This window comes from Coregonus lavaretus, assembly GCF_964263955.1.
Source record: "Coregonus lavaretus genome assembly, chromosome: 21".
NCBI lineage: Eukaryota > Metazoa > Chordata > Actinopteri > Salmoniformes > Salmonidae > Coregonus > Coregonus lavaretus.
This window is the reverse complement of record NC_140008.1, coordinates 8075682-8091353: the sequence shown is the minus strand read 5'-3', so window position 1 is coordinate 8091353 and position 15672 is coordinate 8075682. Positions and strand designations below refer to the sequence as shown.

The window sequence follows — 15672 nt, the reverse complement described above, 5'->3', positions numbered from 1 at the left end:
GACACTGAACAGAAAGTCATCTTTGACACTGATATTGCTTAACCTACGGGAGAGAGCACCAAAATGGCAGAGAATCAGGAACTGTTCTGTTGCTCCATCTGTCTGGATCTACTGAAGGATCCGGTGACTACTGCCTGTGGACACAGCTACTGTATGGGCTGTATTAAAGAATGCTGGGATCAGGATTATCTGAAAGGTGTCTACAGCTGTCCCCAGTGCAGACAGACCTTCAGACCAAGGCCTGTTCTGAAGAGAAACATTGTGCTGGCTGAGGTGGTGGAGAAACTGAAGAAGACAGGACTCCAGGCTGCTTCCCCTCCTGCTCTGTGCTATGCTGGACCTGGAGATGTGACGTGTGATGTCTGCACTGGGACCAGAAAGCAGAAAGCCCTCATGTCCTGTCTGGTGTGTCTGGCCTTTTACTGTGAGACTCACCTCCAACCTCACTATGAATCTCCTGCTTTCAAGAAGCACAAGCTGGTCAAAGCCACCGCACAACTACAGGAGAAGATCTGCTCTCATCATGACAAACTGCTGGAGGTTTACTGTCGTACCGATCAGCAGTGTATCTGTCTGCTGTGTGTGACGGATGAACATAAAGGTCATGATACAGTGTCAGCTGCAGCAGAGAGGACTGAGAAACAGGTAAGACCAGAACAACTTGTTGGTGACTGTCTGATTAACAAATAATTAAAGGTACAGTAGAAACAAAGGCTGTTTGAAATCGATCCAAGGCAGACCAAATATGAACACAAACCTTGAGTATATAGATATGTTAACCCAGATTCTTCAAATGCGTCACCATTTTCTAAAGTCTGTTCTGAACAAACAGAGTAAAAACTCAAACGGAAGACTAGAAAAATCTCAAACCAAGTTTATTCACCCACTGGGTCATACAGCTGCAAAGACAATGTATGATTACACAAGCACATATATTTATAACCTCCTACTAGGCTGGGTCAACTCCTTACACGTCTAGACAGCCATGCATCTCTGTTGCTAGGCAGGAAATTAATTGGTTCCTCTCACTGGTGTAGTCATGGCCCTGCCTGATGCTAGAACCTTCGTGGGCGTGGAAGTGGAAGTGTGTGAGATAGGACTGTAGTAGGAGGGTCGTTGGGGTGGGCCCCTTTGGCCCCCCTCCCAGAGGTTTCTTCTCACTTCATCTGTTGACTTGACCTTCTGCAGCTGGCCTGCCTTATCAGAAACTGAAACTAGACTGTTGCCCTTTGGCTCCCTCTTTAGGAACATTGATATTCAACACTAACATGTTTGAACAGAATATTTCTGCACTTCCTCTTGTCTCACTCAGTAACTTTCCATACACCAAGTTCCTATTCACCCTTCATTGACCTCAACATATACATTCCTTATACATGTAATGTAATCAATAAGTTATAGTATGGTAACATGAATAAGTATCAACAAGTCAAACACCATTATCATTCGTTATCAAACACCATTATCATTCGTTATCAAACACCCAATGAGCTCATTGTTTTGTGCACTGTTAAAACTATAATCATTCACATAACAATATAATAATATAATTTCACACAAACACTTCCTCAACATATTAATCCCTATCTTCTATGGGCCCTATGTCCCATTACTATACTATTGATCTACTGGACAAATAAAGCTTGATAGCTCATTGAAGAGTGATTCTCCACAGAGGCAGCTGGGAATGAGTCAGCAGAAGGTCCAGCAGAGATTCCAGGAAAGAGAGAAGGAGCTCCAACAGGCTGTAAAGTCTCTCAAGGTGAGTATTGTTGACCAGAGGAGATGCATAATTTCACTTCTCTCCTCCAGTCAGAGAGAGGGAGAGGGGCCCTTATCCAATCCCACTGACCCCACTGTTGGGAACAGGCTGTCTGGACCCCTTTCAGAGAATATACTGCATTTTTACATTTACATTTTTAGTCATTTAGCAGACGCTCTTATCCAGAGCGACTTACAGTTAGTGAGTGCATACATTATTTTAATATTTTTTTATTTTGCATACTGGCCCCCTGTGGGAATCGAACCCACAACCCTGGCGTTGCAAACGCCATGCTCTACCAACTGAGCTACATCCCTGCCGGCCATTCCCTCCCCTACCCTGGACGACGCTGGGCCAATTGTGCGCCGCCCTATGGGTCTCCCGGTCACAGCCGGCTACGACAGAGCCTGGATTCGAACCAGGATCTAGTGGCACAGCTAGCACTGCAATGCAGTGCCTTAGACCACTGTGCCACTCGGGAGAGTGCTTAATTTAACCAATGGAAATGAATGAGGGAAAGTTAAGTGAGGTGGAAGGTGTGGTGAAGAGCTCAGAACCAGAGCCTGGCATCAATGCACATGATGATGAAGAATCTGGTGCAGTAGGAGTTAGGGTATAGGTGGAGGGTGCTCTATAAGCTCCCAGTGCTGGAAAGGTCAGGGGTCCTCCAGTGGAGGGTATTACATGGAGCCCTGGACACCAATAGCTGGTTGGCTCGGGTTGACCTGGGAGTTGGGGAGGGGTGTCCTCTTTCTGCAATGACAGACTCTCTCTCTCTCTCTCTCTCTCTCTCTCTCTCTCTCTCTCTCCAGCGCTCTGCACAGGCAGCAGTGGAGTACAGTGATACGATTTTTACTGAGCTGATCTGCTCCATTGAGAGAAGGTGCTCTGAGGTGAAGGAGCTGATCAGAGCCCAAGAGAAGGCTCAAGTGAGTCAAGCTGAAGGACTCCTGGAGCAACTGAAGCAGAATATAGCTGAGCTGAGGAAGAGAAGCACTGAGCTGGAGAAGCTCTCACACACAGAGGATCACATCCATTTCCTCCAGGTATTTAAACTGCCTTGTTACATGTGATATGAAATTAAAACTCTATGTGAAACTCTCAATAATTTGGTTCTGTTCTGTTCTGTTCTGTTCTCTCTCTCTCTCTCTCTCTCTCTCTCTCTCTCTCTCTCTCTCTCTCTCTCTCTCTCTCTCTCTCTCTCTCTCTCTCTCTCTCTCTCTCTCTCTCTCTCTCTCTGTCTCTGTCTCTGTCTCTGTCTCTGTCTCTCTCTCTCTCTCTCCAGAGTTATCAGTCTCTCTCCAGTACCAGTGTATCTTCAGACTTACCCAGCATCGTTGTCCGTCCTCTTCAGTACTTTGGAGATGTGAGTAAGACTGTGTCTGAACTGAGAGAGAAACTAGAAGACATCCTTAAAGGAGAATGGACCAAGATCTCCACTACAGGTGTGTTGAAAATAATAAGAACATCAACTTTAGACCATTGAAAGTTCCCTACTAGTCATAAACATGTGGAATATGGTATGATGATAACATTCCCTCTCTCTGTGAATGTGTTTGTGTGTCTGTAGTGAATATAGTGGATGTTGTACTGCCTCCAGAGCCCAAGACCAGAGAACAGTTCTTACAATGTGAGTCTCTTTATTCTGTATTAACCTACAGTCTCTTTATTCTGAATTAACCTACAGTCTCTTTATTCTGAGTTATCCTACAGTCTCTTTATTCTGAATTAACCTTCAGTCTCTTTATTCTGGATTATCCTTCAGTCTCTATTGGAGACAGTTTTGTTTTTCCTTGGTTATGCAAATATTTGTTTATTAGATCATGTGGCTCGTTGTTCATTTATTTTATTTATTTAACCTTTATTTAACCAGGAAAAGCCCGCTGAGACTCAAAGTCTCTTTTTCAAGGGAGACCTGACCAAGAAGGCAGCAGCATTCAATACAACATTACAACATTCAATACAATCAGCACAACAATACTATCTGGCCTACAGCAAACATTTCCACTCCTCCTGAACACTTAAAAAAAAACCAGTTTTAAACTAACTGAGGGGCACTAGTATATCTAGTTACATACTTTGCAGACAATTCCATGCATATGGTGCACAATAGGAGAATGCAGTGTAACTGGGTAACGGTCCTGGGGACTTTAAGTAGTAACCACCTCTTAGACTGTGTCTGGTAACTGATAGTGGTGAAGTACAGGTGGGCACGCCTCCATCCGCCTCCACCCAGATTGGCTCATATTGGGTATATAGAGACAGGAAGTAAGGCCTCCAGCTATTGCAAATGTTTGGGAGACTGGGATGGCATACATGTTTTGAACCACACCTTTTTACCTGGAATATTGGAATCTTTGTTAACCTTGCACTTTTCCTTTTGGATTCTACAAATAAATGTTTTCAGTTTTGTTCATCAAGCCATCATTTTCATTTTGGATTCGTTGGATTTACTGGATGTGTCTCAAACTTTAACTGGGTTTTCCCACGTCGATCCGAAAGCCGCTACAGTCTCTTTTTACTGTAACTGTCTCTTTTTACTGACACTCCTAACAATCCCTCTAGAAATATATAGCAATAGTAGATCTAATCAACGACTGGGGATCTATCTGACTCCTCATATTTCTCTGATTTGATCTCTGCTGTGCTCTAATCAAAGACAGGGTAGATACAGTATCTGACTTAACTTATTGTTCTAACTCCCCTCTTTGGTCTCTGCTCTGCTCTTCTCCCAGATTCCTGTCAGCTCACACTGGACCCAAACACAGCACACACACGCCTCTCTCTGTCTGAAGGGAACAGAAAGGTGACCTATACAGGCCAAGTCCAACCATATCCTGATCATCCAGACAGATTCACAAACGACTTGATGGTTCTGTGTAGAGAGGGTCTGTCTGGACGCTGTTACTGGGAGGTGGAGTCGAGTGGGGAGTGTGTTGTTACAGCAGTCTCATATAAAGACATCAGCAGAACAGAGAGAGTTAATACATTTGGACTCAATGACAAGTCCTGGAGTTTACACTACTATAGTGGTGGTTATTGGTTCAGACACAATAGTGTTAGGACTAAAGTATCAGGCCCTCAGTCCTCCAGAGTAGGAGTGTACCTGGATCACAAGGCAGGTACTCTGTCCTTCTACAGCGTCTCTGACACAATGACCCTCCTCCACAGAGTCCAGACCACATTCACTCAGCCCCTCTATCCTGGGGTTTCTATTGATTGTCTTGTCTCTGGTACTGCTGAGCTGGTTAAACTGTAGTAGGGGCCCACTTAATGAATATAAATGATATTTTCTGATATTTCTTCAAATGTAATGTTTTAATCTTGTACATCAACATTCTATCCTGGGTTTTATCTCCGTAATAGTACTGCTTTTTACCTTTATTTAACTAGGCAAGTCAGTTAAGAACAAATTCTTATTTACAATGACGGCCTACCAAAAGGCAAAAGGCCTCCTGCGGGGACGTGCACTAATGTGATTAGCATGACTGTTGTAAGTAACAGCAAACTTTCCAGGACATAGACATGTCTTATATGGGCAGAAAGCTTAAATTCTTGTTAATCTAACTGCACTGTCCAATTTACAGTAGCTATTATAGTGAAAAAATACCATGCTATTGTTTGAGTGCACAGCAACAACAATCTTATCACGGCAACTGGTTTGATACATTCACCTCTGAAGGTAAATAATGTACTTACATTCAGTAATCTTGCTCTGATTTGTCATCATAAGGGTCGCAGAGATAAAATGTAGCATAGTTTTGTTTGATAAAATCAATTTTTATATTCAAATGTAGGAACTGGGTTCTACAGTTTGAACCCCTGCTGTCTCTGGCTCTACACCCACCCCGCCCGGCCATCTAGATGTGTGAAAGTTAGTGTATAAGCTAATGATCCATCATGTATGACATTCCTGGGAGTGTGAAAACTTACATTTTGTATTACCATATCATTTTTGTATGTTCTCTGTAGTTATGTACTTGACAATGTATCAATTGACCAATTCGGCACATTTGGGCAGACTTGATACAAAATAGTCCAGTGGATCAATCTGAAACTTTGCATACACACTGCTGCCATCTATTGGCCAAAATCTAAATTGCACCTAAACTGCAATATTATATTGTGGCCTTTCTCTTGCATTTCAAAGATGATCAAAATAAATTACAAATAACAGAAACACATGTTTTTTTGTTTGTATTATCTTTTACCAGATCTAATGTGTTATATTCTCCTACATTAATTTCACATTTCCACAAACTTCAAAGTGTTTCCTTTCAAATGGTATCATGAATATGCATATCCTTGCTTCAGGTCCTGAGCTACAGGCAGTTAGATTTAGGTATGACATTTTAGGCGACAATTGAAAAAAAGTGTCAGATCCTTAAGAGGTTAAAAAGGTCAAAGATTGGCTTGGGGATGATAGGGGCTGCAACCTTAAAGAAGAAATGATCTAAATCGTCTGACCCAGATGTTTTTTTGGGATCAAGTTTAAGGAGCTCCTTTAGCACCTCAGACTCAGTGACTGCCTGCAGGGAGAAACTTTGTAGTGGGGCAGGGGAAAAAGAGGGAGGAGCATCGGGGCTAGTCGCATTGGAAGGGGTGGGAGATGAGGAAATGTTGGACGGGCAATGAGGCATGGCTGAGTCAAATAGGAATCCTGACTTAATGAAGTGGTGATTAAAGAGCTCAGCCGTGTGCTCCTTGTCAGTAACAACAACATCATCAACATTAAGGGACATGGACAGCTGTGAGGAGGAGGGTTTATTCTCCAGGTCTTTAACCGTTTTCCAGAACTTCTTGAGGTTAGACCCACAGCGAGAGAACTGCTCCTTAAAGTAATTAACTTTGGCCTTCCGGATAGCCTGAGTGCACTTATTTCTCATTTGCCTAAACGAGACCCAGTCAGCCTGAGTATGCGTGTGCCGAGCCTTTCGACAAATGGAATTTTTGAGGTGGAGTAACTCTACCAGATCAGGGGCTGAACCTGTTTTTAATTCTTTTTTTCTTTATGGGGCGTGTTTGTTAACAATACCACTGAAAATATCAAAAAAGAAGGTCCTAGTGTCTTCGACAGAGGGGATCAAGCTGATTCTATACCCATTTACAGAGGCCAGGTCATGAAGGAAGGCTTGCTCATTAAATTATTTTAGCAAGTGTCAGGACAGGACAGGTTGTTTCACTGAGCAGCCATTACGAACACAGGCTGTAAAACAGTGATCACTAAGGTCATTACAGAAAACACCAGACTGATACCTATCAGGATTATTTCTGATGATAACATCAAGGAGAGTAGCCTTTTCTTGGTGTTTGGAGTCATACCTTGTGGGATTGGTAATAATCTGAGAAAGATTTAAGGAGTACCATTGCTTTAGGACTTGGTCTGATGGTTTAAATATGTCCCAGTTTAGGTCACCTAGCAGGACAAATGAATTCAGACTTAGTGTAAGGGGCCAGGAGAGAGCTTAGGGCAGGTAGGGTACAGGCCGGTGCTGTGTAAGGGGCCAGGAGAGAGCTTAGGGCACGTAGGGTACAGGCCGGTGCTGTGTAAGGGACCAGGAGAGAGCTTAGGGCACGTAGGGTACATGCACTGAAGGTGTTCCTTGGTAAAGATTGCCACTCCACCACCTTTGGAAGATCTGTCTTGCCGAAAAAGGTTATAACCAGAAAGGTTAACATCAGTGTTGAGAACACTCTTTCTTAACCACGTCTCAGTAATGACCAACACATCTGGATTGGAGCTGTGAACCCACACTTTCAATTGATCCATTTTAGGTAATAAGCTTCTAGTGGATTGGAGCTTCAAGAGTCTGTGTTACCAATAGAGAGTCAGAGTCCCGAGTATGGAAACAAACATGGTCTGTCCCATGGTTGGGTAAACAAGCAAGTACATAGTCAACAAAGCACGCAGGAGTCATGAGGCAAATAACATAAAGCACAATAAAAAAATATAACGACTTGGGGCTAGCCATTGTAAGTTCAAAGAGTCACTCGCCCCAACAAAATAACATGAGAAAGTAGCTCTCTATGAGTCCAGTAGGCTATACAAGTATGAGATCAAATAAATAAATAGTAGGCCAATACTAATTAATTGAAGTGTTTCTGAGTAATCTCACATAGTAAGCTTCACAAGTTAATTAGCCTACATAAAATTCCTATCAGTCCAAAGTCTGCGGTGTGTGTGTTAAGTGCGTGTGTGCTGGAGGTGAGCGAAAGCTCGGGAGAGAGGGGGGAGTGTGGCAGGGGTACCTTTACCAGACAGGGGGAGACAGGCCAGGGCAGACGGTGAACAGATCGCCAGGTGGGATCCAAGCAGCAGTGCAACAGCAGTAGGTGTCACACCCGCTTGGGAGAAGATTTTTTAGGAGGCTGAGTAGGAGAGGAGGCGTTCAACCTTACCCGACAGGTGATGGTAGAGCAGATAAAAACGTCAGAAGCGAAAAGCTTGTTTAAAATTGGCTTGAGTTTCGATATTCGCCATACATTCGGGCCATCAAACATCAATATTTTGCATGACTGGTATATGTGAACTCCCTCTACCCTATGCCAACACCAATCTGATGCTTTTACATTTGTGAGGAGTAGTGAATGAGTGCACACTTCAAGAGGAAGGAGAGATTATTGGGACATCCCCCATGGAGTGATGGTAGAGGGATGTGAAAGAGAAGAGAGGTAATGGTTGACTTATTTATTCTCTCATTACTGACTTATTCTGTCTCACTAGCATAATTGCAGTACACAAAATAATCACATTTTCAGAATTATTCTTGCAATAAAGAAAACCTGTATTTGAAGTCTCCATAAAATGTACAGTTCATTCCATAGTTTAACATGTGAAATGCTCCTTCCCTCCATAAGAGTAATTGAAGTGTTGGATGAGATAGGACCCTGCCTTCACCGGGGGATATTTGTTGGACCCGTCACAACAGGTGATGAGGACCTCGTCGTCCGGCTGCACAAAGAAAGCCAGGGACTGCCTTGTGCTCCAGTCTCCAGCAGGGGGCAGCAAAACCCTATGGACCTGAAAGGGAAAGTGAGGAGTAAAAATCAAAGGTGAATTTACATTGATGTTTCCACAGAGACCTGAGTCGTATTCACTAGGCACCAAACTGAAGAAAATTAACTGAAACAGGGAGGGACTAACTGGTCTTGTACAATAAGTAAATACTATTTGAAATCTTACAAATACTTTTAGCATTTGCTTTAGTCTTTCAGGTGGGTGAGGTTTGTTTGTACTTTTAGGACTTTTCTATTGGTCCATTACATCAGGCAAACTCAATCAAGCATTGCTTATTAAGTATTCTCAATTATTTTAAATAGTGTTTGAACACAGGTCGGTTTCCACATGCAATAAGCCTGTAACATCTTGTATGATCTTATCAGGTAAAGGTGTGTCAAATGGAACGGCAAGTCTCACCACTGAGAGGAAAACATCACTGGTCCACCTCTGAATCAGGTCAGCTATGTTGATCAGTACTGTTCCAGGGATGCTGGGAGCAGAGATTAACTCCCCTGACCTGGTACCCACCTATGGAGTTGTCATTTTAATATTGGTTTAACCCCATTACTGCTATAACACACATAAACCATGTTAATAGAATGAAATGGATCCAGTTTCCATTTATCCTGTAATAGATTTACTGCCTGTGGAACACTTCTCAAAAGTGGTCTTAAATCAAGATGACTGCAGGTCTCAATCACAAACGAATGGGGGAACAATTAATCAAATGGTGACCCAGACTATTTACATTGACCACCCACACTGCTGCTACTTGCTGTTTATTATCTATACACTGGCAGAGCTACTCCACCTCTAGAATGACCCCCTGTATATAGCCTCGTTATTGTTATGTCATTTTATTGTGTTTGATTAGATTTTTTACGTTTAGTTTATTTAGTAAATATTTTCTTAACTCTATTTCTTGAACTGCATTGTTGGTTAAGGGCTTGTAAGTAAGCATTTCACGGTAAGGTCTACACCTGTTGTATTCGGCGCGTGTGACAAATGTAATGACATTTTATTTTATTTTATTTGAAAGTGGCACCATCTAATAAGATGGCATTTAGAGGTATGGAGAAACAAGATTCACACAACAGAGCTGACCACAACTGTACTGGCTGTGATATTTCATTACACATAATCCTTTCAAGGATGATTCCAGAACTATGGTGGATGAGTAACCAGCCCAGTTTGGCCCTGCTTGGCTTGACTCAGCTCTGTAGTGTTAGCCAGCCCAGTTTGGCCCTGCTTGGCTTGACTCAGCTCTGTAGTGTTAGCCAGCCCAGTTTGGCCCTGCTTGGCTTGACTCAGCTCTGTAGTGTTAGCCAGCCCAGTTTGGCCCTGCTTGGCTTGACTCAGCTCTGTAGTGTTAGCCAGCCCAGTTTGGCCCTGCTTGGCTTGACTCAGCTCTGTAGTGTTAGCCAGCCCAGTTTGGCCCTGCTTGGCTTGACTCGGCTCTATAGTGAGAAACAGGCATCAGTGTGTTGGAGGGGATCAGTCTGATCAAGGAGAGGCACAGAATCACTGATCTGGACCACTTAGTGAGTCAATATTTGAGATGCAAGTGGATTTGTAGATTAGTGAGTCTGTGCAGTTGACTGCAATGGATTTGATCCCAAACATGCGCAATGTCATGAAGATCACTGCTACTCCATATAATGAAACCATCCCCTATGAGGACTAATGACCAATTCTGAAACTCACCACACTATGCTGTACTGACAGCATCATCATCACACTAGCATTAATGTTCACACTCTGGGTCTCATTTGTCCACATTTAAACTGGTCTTGGTCTCCTTACAGGTTAGACACATTTAAACTGGTCTTGGTCTCCTTATAGGTTGGACACATTTAAACTGGTCTAGGTCTCCTTACAGGTTAGACACATTTAAACTGCTCTAGGTCTCCTTACAGGTGAGACACATTTAAACTGGTCTTGGTCTCCTTACAGGTTAGACACATTTAAACTGGTCTTGGTCTCCTTATAGGTTAGACACATTTAAACTGGTATTTTGTCTCCTTATAGGTGAGACACATTTAAACTATTGGTCTCCTTACAGGTGAGACACAGGGATGTAGCTCAGTTGGTATGCAACGCCAGGGTTGTGGGTTCATTTCCCACGGGGGGCCAGTATGAAAAATTAAAAAAATAATGTATGCACTCACTAACTGTAAGTGGCTCTGGATAAGAGCGTCTGCTAAATGACTAAAATGTAAATGTAAAAATGTAAACTATTGGTCTCCTTAGAACTGTAGAGTCTGTGTGGAGAAATTACCCGGCTCTTCACCAGCATTTCACCACAGCAGCTGAGGATGCCTCCCACGACGGCGTGACCCGTCAGAGTTATAGTGGCCTTGCCATGGGGATATCCTCGCATGCGTTTGTTAACAATCTAGGCCTTATGTGTGATGCATTTAAAGAACTATCTGAATTGTCACTCGAGCTCCAAATGAGAGACTGCACAATTATTACTGCACACAGGGCAGTCACCAGGGAAGGGAGGGTGTAATTACTGCACACAGGGCAGTCACCAGGGAAGTGAGGGTGTAATTACTGCACACAGGGCAGTCACCAGGGAAGTGAGGCTGTTATTACTGCACACAGGGCAGTCACCAGGGAAGTGAGGGTGTTATTACTGCACACAGGGCAGTCACCAGGGAAGTGAGGGTGTTCAGTGCCATGGCAGAGCAGCCAGGCCGACACACAACTCAGCCAGAGAGGGATTCAGGAGAACTCTTTCCAAGGAGTCAAACTGAATGGTGGAAGACCCAGCGACAGAGTACTTAATCAGACAGAGTTTTTCTAGAGCTTGGCGAGGAACATGGAGGCTATAATGTTCTCAAGGAGGACGGGCGGTGGACAATACAGGATACAGCCAGTTCATAGAGGAGCTGAAGGTGCTTTATGCTCAATACTGGCCAGAGGATGCAGGAGCACTGTATGGAGAAACAGTGATAGAATCTCTCTGCCAGAGGTTTGGCATTGACAGTCCACGTATGGTCATACGGGCCTACAGGCAGTACAGGGACTCTGATGGTAATGATAAAGGAGACTTTCCAGATGGACTTAAAGAGCTGTTGATGGTGGTCAGCACCATACCCATCTCCAGATGGACTTAAAGAGATGTTGATGGTGGTCAGCACCATCCCATCGCCAGATGGACTTAAAGAGATGTTGATGGTGGTCAGCACCATCCCCATCTCCAGATGGACTTAAAGAGATGTTGATGGTGGTCAGCATCATCCCCATCTGCAGATGGACTTAAAGATATGTTGATGGCGGTCAGCACCATCCCCATCTCCAGTGCAGAAGGCCAGCAGGGATTTTCTCAAAGGAATCTGATTTGCACCTCAACCCGCGCCTCTCTGCATACCTCCACCATATCAGGGCTACTCTATCTGAACCTTGTTGGCCCACCCCTGACCAAATTCAACCCAGTCCCCTATGTGAGGTCATGGATTGCTAAAGGACCCAGACGTGTCACAGACACCAGGAGCAAAACAAGAAATAGGGAGGAGAAGACGCACCAGGAAATGGCCGTGTTGTGGGAGGTTCTGGAAATCTTTACAAACTTGTTCTGTACTGTGAAGTTAATCTGAATATGCGCTTCATATTATCAGATAGGCAGGAGGCCTATATACTATAATATGTGTTCTGCTGTAGCATACATTGATTTATTTTATTTGAAGTATATTCTGATATCAAATCAAATGTTTGTCCTACAGTGATGTCTTGAAAAGTATATGAAATGTGAGTATTGTAAGCCCCACCTCTGAGTATATGAAATGTGAGTCTTGTAAGCCCCACCTCTGAGTAAATGAAATGTGAGTCTTGTATTATGGATGGTTATAGTTAGTGTCATAGCACATACGTTTAAGGCATTACACAATTCATTAAAAGCATTATACATATGTACTTCATAGAAACTGTTACCCTTTACATATTCTAACCACTCTATTTAATTTATTCCATATTAAGGGCCCAAACCTAGGAACACAAATCTTAGTCTCTATTAACATTGCGTACAGTTCTCTCTCTCTCTCTCTCTCTCTCTCTCTCTCTCTCTCTCTCTCTCTCTCTCTCTCTCTCTCTCTCTCTCTCTCTCTCTCTCTCTCTCTCTCCCTCTAACCCCTCCCTCCCTCTAACCCCACCCTTCTGGCAGAACCAGGAAGTCCCACAAACTTTCTTCTGAGGAAACTAAACTGAGTCTCTGTGTCGTCTGTCTGTGTGAGAGTGAACAACCGTCCAAATGTCTCAGCAGGGAGTTCTGCTGGACCAGGACCAGTTATGTTGTTCTGTCTGTCTGGATCTACTGAAGGAGCCGGTCACCATCCCCTGTGGACACAGTTACTGTAGGAGCTGTATTGACGGCTGCTGGGATCAGGATGTTCTGAAAGGGGTCTATAGCTGTCCTCAGTGCAGAGAGACCTTCACTCCAAGGCCTAATCTGAGGAAAAATAACATGTTGGCTGAAGTGGTGGAGAAACTGAAGAAGACAGGACTCCAGGCTGCTCCCCCTCCTGCTCTGTGCTCTGCTGGACCTGGAGATGTGGCGTGTGATGTCTGCACTGGGACCAGAAAGCAGAAAGCCCTCATGTCCTGTCTGGTGTGTCTGGCCTCTTACTGTGAGACTCACCTCCAACCTCACTATGAATCTCCTGCTTTGAAGAAGCACAAGCTGGTCAAAGCCACCGCACAACTACAGGAGAAGATCTGCTCTGATCATGAAAACTGCTGGAGGTTTTCTGTCGTACCGATCAACAGTGTATCTGTCTGCTGTGTACAATGGATGAACATAAAGGCCATGATACAGTGTCAGCTGCAGCAGAGAGGACTGAGAAACAGGTAAGACCAGAACTACTTGTTGGTGACTGTCTGATAAACAAAGAATTAAAGATACAGTAGGAACTAAGGCTGTTTGAATATGAGATCATACAAATGAAATCAATCCACGGCAGAACAAATATGAACACAAACCTTGAGTATATTGAGTTTGCTCCCAATGTATCACCATTTTCTGAACTCAAACACTATTATCATTCCGAATGCCCTTTTAAGAGTTCAAAGTTCAGTCTCAACCCCTTGATACATGTACACCTACCATACATACTATAATCATTAACATAGCAACTGTCACGCCCTGGCTCTGGGGACTCTAGTATATTGAGCCAGGGTGTGAGTTTTCATTTGTTTTTCGTTCTAGTTTTGTAGTTCTATATTGGCCAGTGTGGTTCTCAATCAGAGGCAACGTGTATCAGCTGTTGCTTGTTGTCTCTGATTGGGTACCATACTTAAACAGCCAGTTTTCCCACAGTGTTTATTGGATCTTGTTCCTGTGTAGGTTTGTGTTTTGCACCTTTGGACGTCACGTATCGATTTGTTGTTTTTGTTCGTGTAATCATTATTTAATAAATATGTTCACCTTCCACGCTGCGCCTTGGTCCTCTGTATCCGACGAACGTGACAGAAACATAGAAAATGTCATATGGTAAAGGGACTTCCTCAAGATTTTAGACCTTCCTCTCTATGGACCCTATGTCCCATTACTATACTATTGATCTATTGGACAAATAAAGCGTGATAGCTCATTGAAGAGTGATTCTCCACAGAGGCAGCTGGGGATGAGTCAGCAGAAGGTCCAGCAGAGATTCCAGGAGAGAGAGAAGGAGCTGAAGGAGCTCAAACAGGCTGTGGAGTCTCTCAAGGTGAGTATTGTTGACCAGAGGAGACACACAATTTCACTTCTCTCTTCAAGTCAGAGAGGGAGAGAGAGACAGAGAGAGAGACAGAGAGAGGGAGAGGGGACTCTCTCCAATCCCACTGACCTCACTGTTGGGAACATGCTGTCTGGACTCTGTTCAGAGAATAGACTGCTTAATGTAACCGACGGGATATGAACCAGGTCTACTGCGGGAGAAAGCAACAGCTTGACCGTTACACCAAGAGGACATTCCCTATTGGGCTGAGGGCCGACACTGATTTTGAAATCGCAGGCTTGGCTACTTCATCACATAACCATGAGTAACCATGACTGACTCATGTCCCCTATACATTAACATGGATCTCTCTCTTCTCTCTCTCGCTCTTCTCTCTCTCGCTCTTCTCTCTCTCGCTCTTCTCTCTCTCTCTCTCTCTCTCTCTCAATTCAAATGGCTTTATTGGCATGGGAAACATATGTTTACATTGCCAAAGCAAGTGAAATAGATAATAAACAAAAGTGAAATAAACAATCAGAAATGAATAGTAAACATTGCTATATACCACACCTCCTCAGGCCTTATTGCTTAATTTAAACAAGTAAGTGTATTATAAGGCATTATAAAGATCATTAAAATAATTACACATATGTAGTTCATAGAAACTGTTATCCTTTATATATTCTAACAACTCACATTTTAAGATTCATTATTTCACTTGTTCCATGTTAAGGGCTCCAACCTAGGAATGTTGTGGAAAATAACCACTATACTTTATTACAAATAAGGTCTTACAGAGTTTTTGTTGCATCAAGAAATGACTTTATTCAAGTTTTCAACAAAGCCGATACCAGTCTGCAGAGTGGCACACCGTTCTTGCGGTCTCCCTCCATTTTATATAGTCCTCTTCAGTTTTCCCGCTCTTTTGTTGCCCCGCCCACTTCCTTTGTCTCTGAGAGCAGCTAAACTCAACTTTCATTAAATTCAGAGTACTACAATCAATCAATCCTTATCTTGCAAAAACACTCATGTTTAGTTTAAACTCTGTTCAACCCTGGCTCTTTTCACTGTGTTTGAAGACAAAAACAAATGGCCCCAAGCTAGTTTCAGTCTCTCATCAGATAAGACAGCCATGGATTTAAGTAAGAGCAAGCACTCTGACCCTAGGGCAGATTCCCGCTCTACTCACCCACACAGTGAAATTAAATGAC

At 43.4% G+C, this 15672-nt stretch overlaps 1 pseudogene across 1 annotated transcript in view; it reads left to right on the top strand.

The window, feature by feature from the left end:
* LOC311148736 (tripartite motif-containing protein 16-like) overlaps positions 1-15672 on the top strand; it is a 28506-nt pseudogene continuing 12834 nt past the window's right edge. The window contains exons 1-7 of the transcript in view: positions 1-645; positions 1676-1762; positions 2575-2808; positions 3048-3207; positions 3333-3409; positions 13003-13610; positions 14375-14470. The product of the transcript in view is annotated as a tripartite motif-containing protein 16-like (transcript). The remainder of the gene's footprint in view (positions 646-1675; positions 1763-2574; positions 2809-3047; positions 3208-3332; positions 3410-13002; positions 13611-14374; positions 14471-15672) is intronic.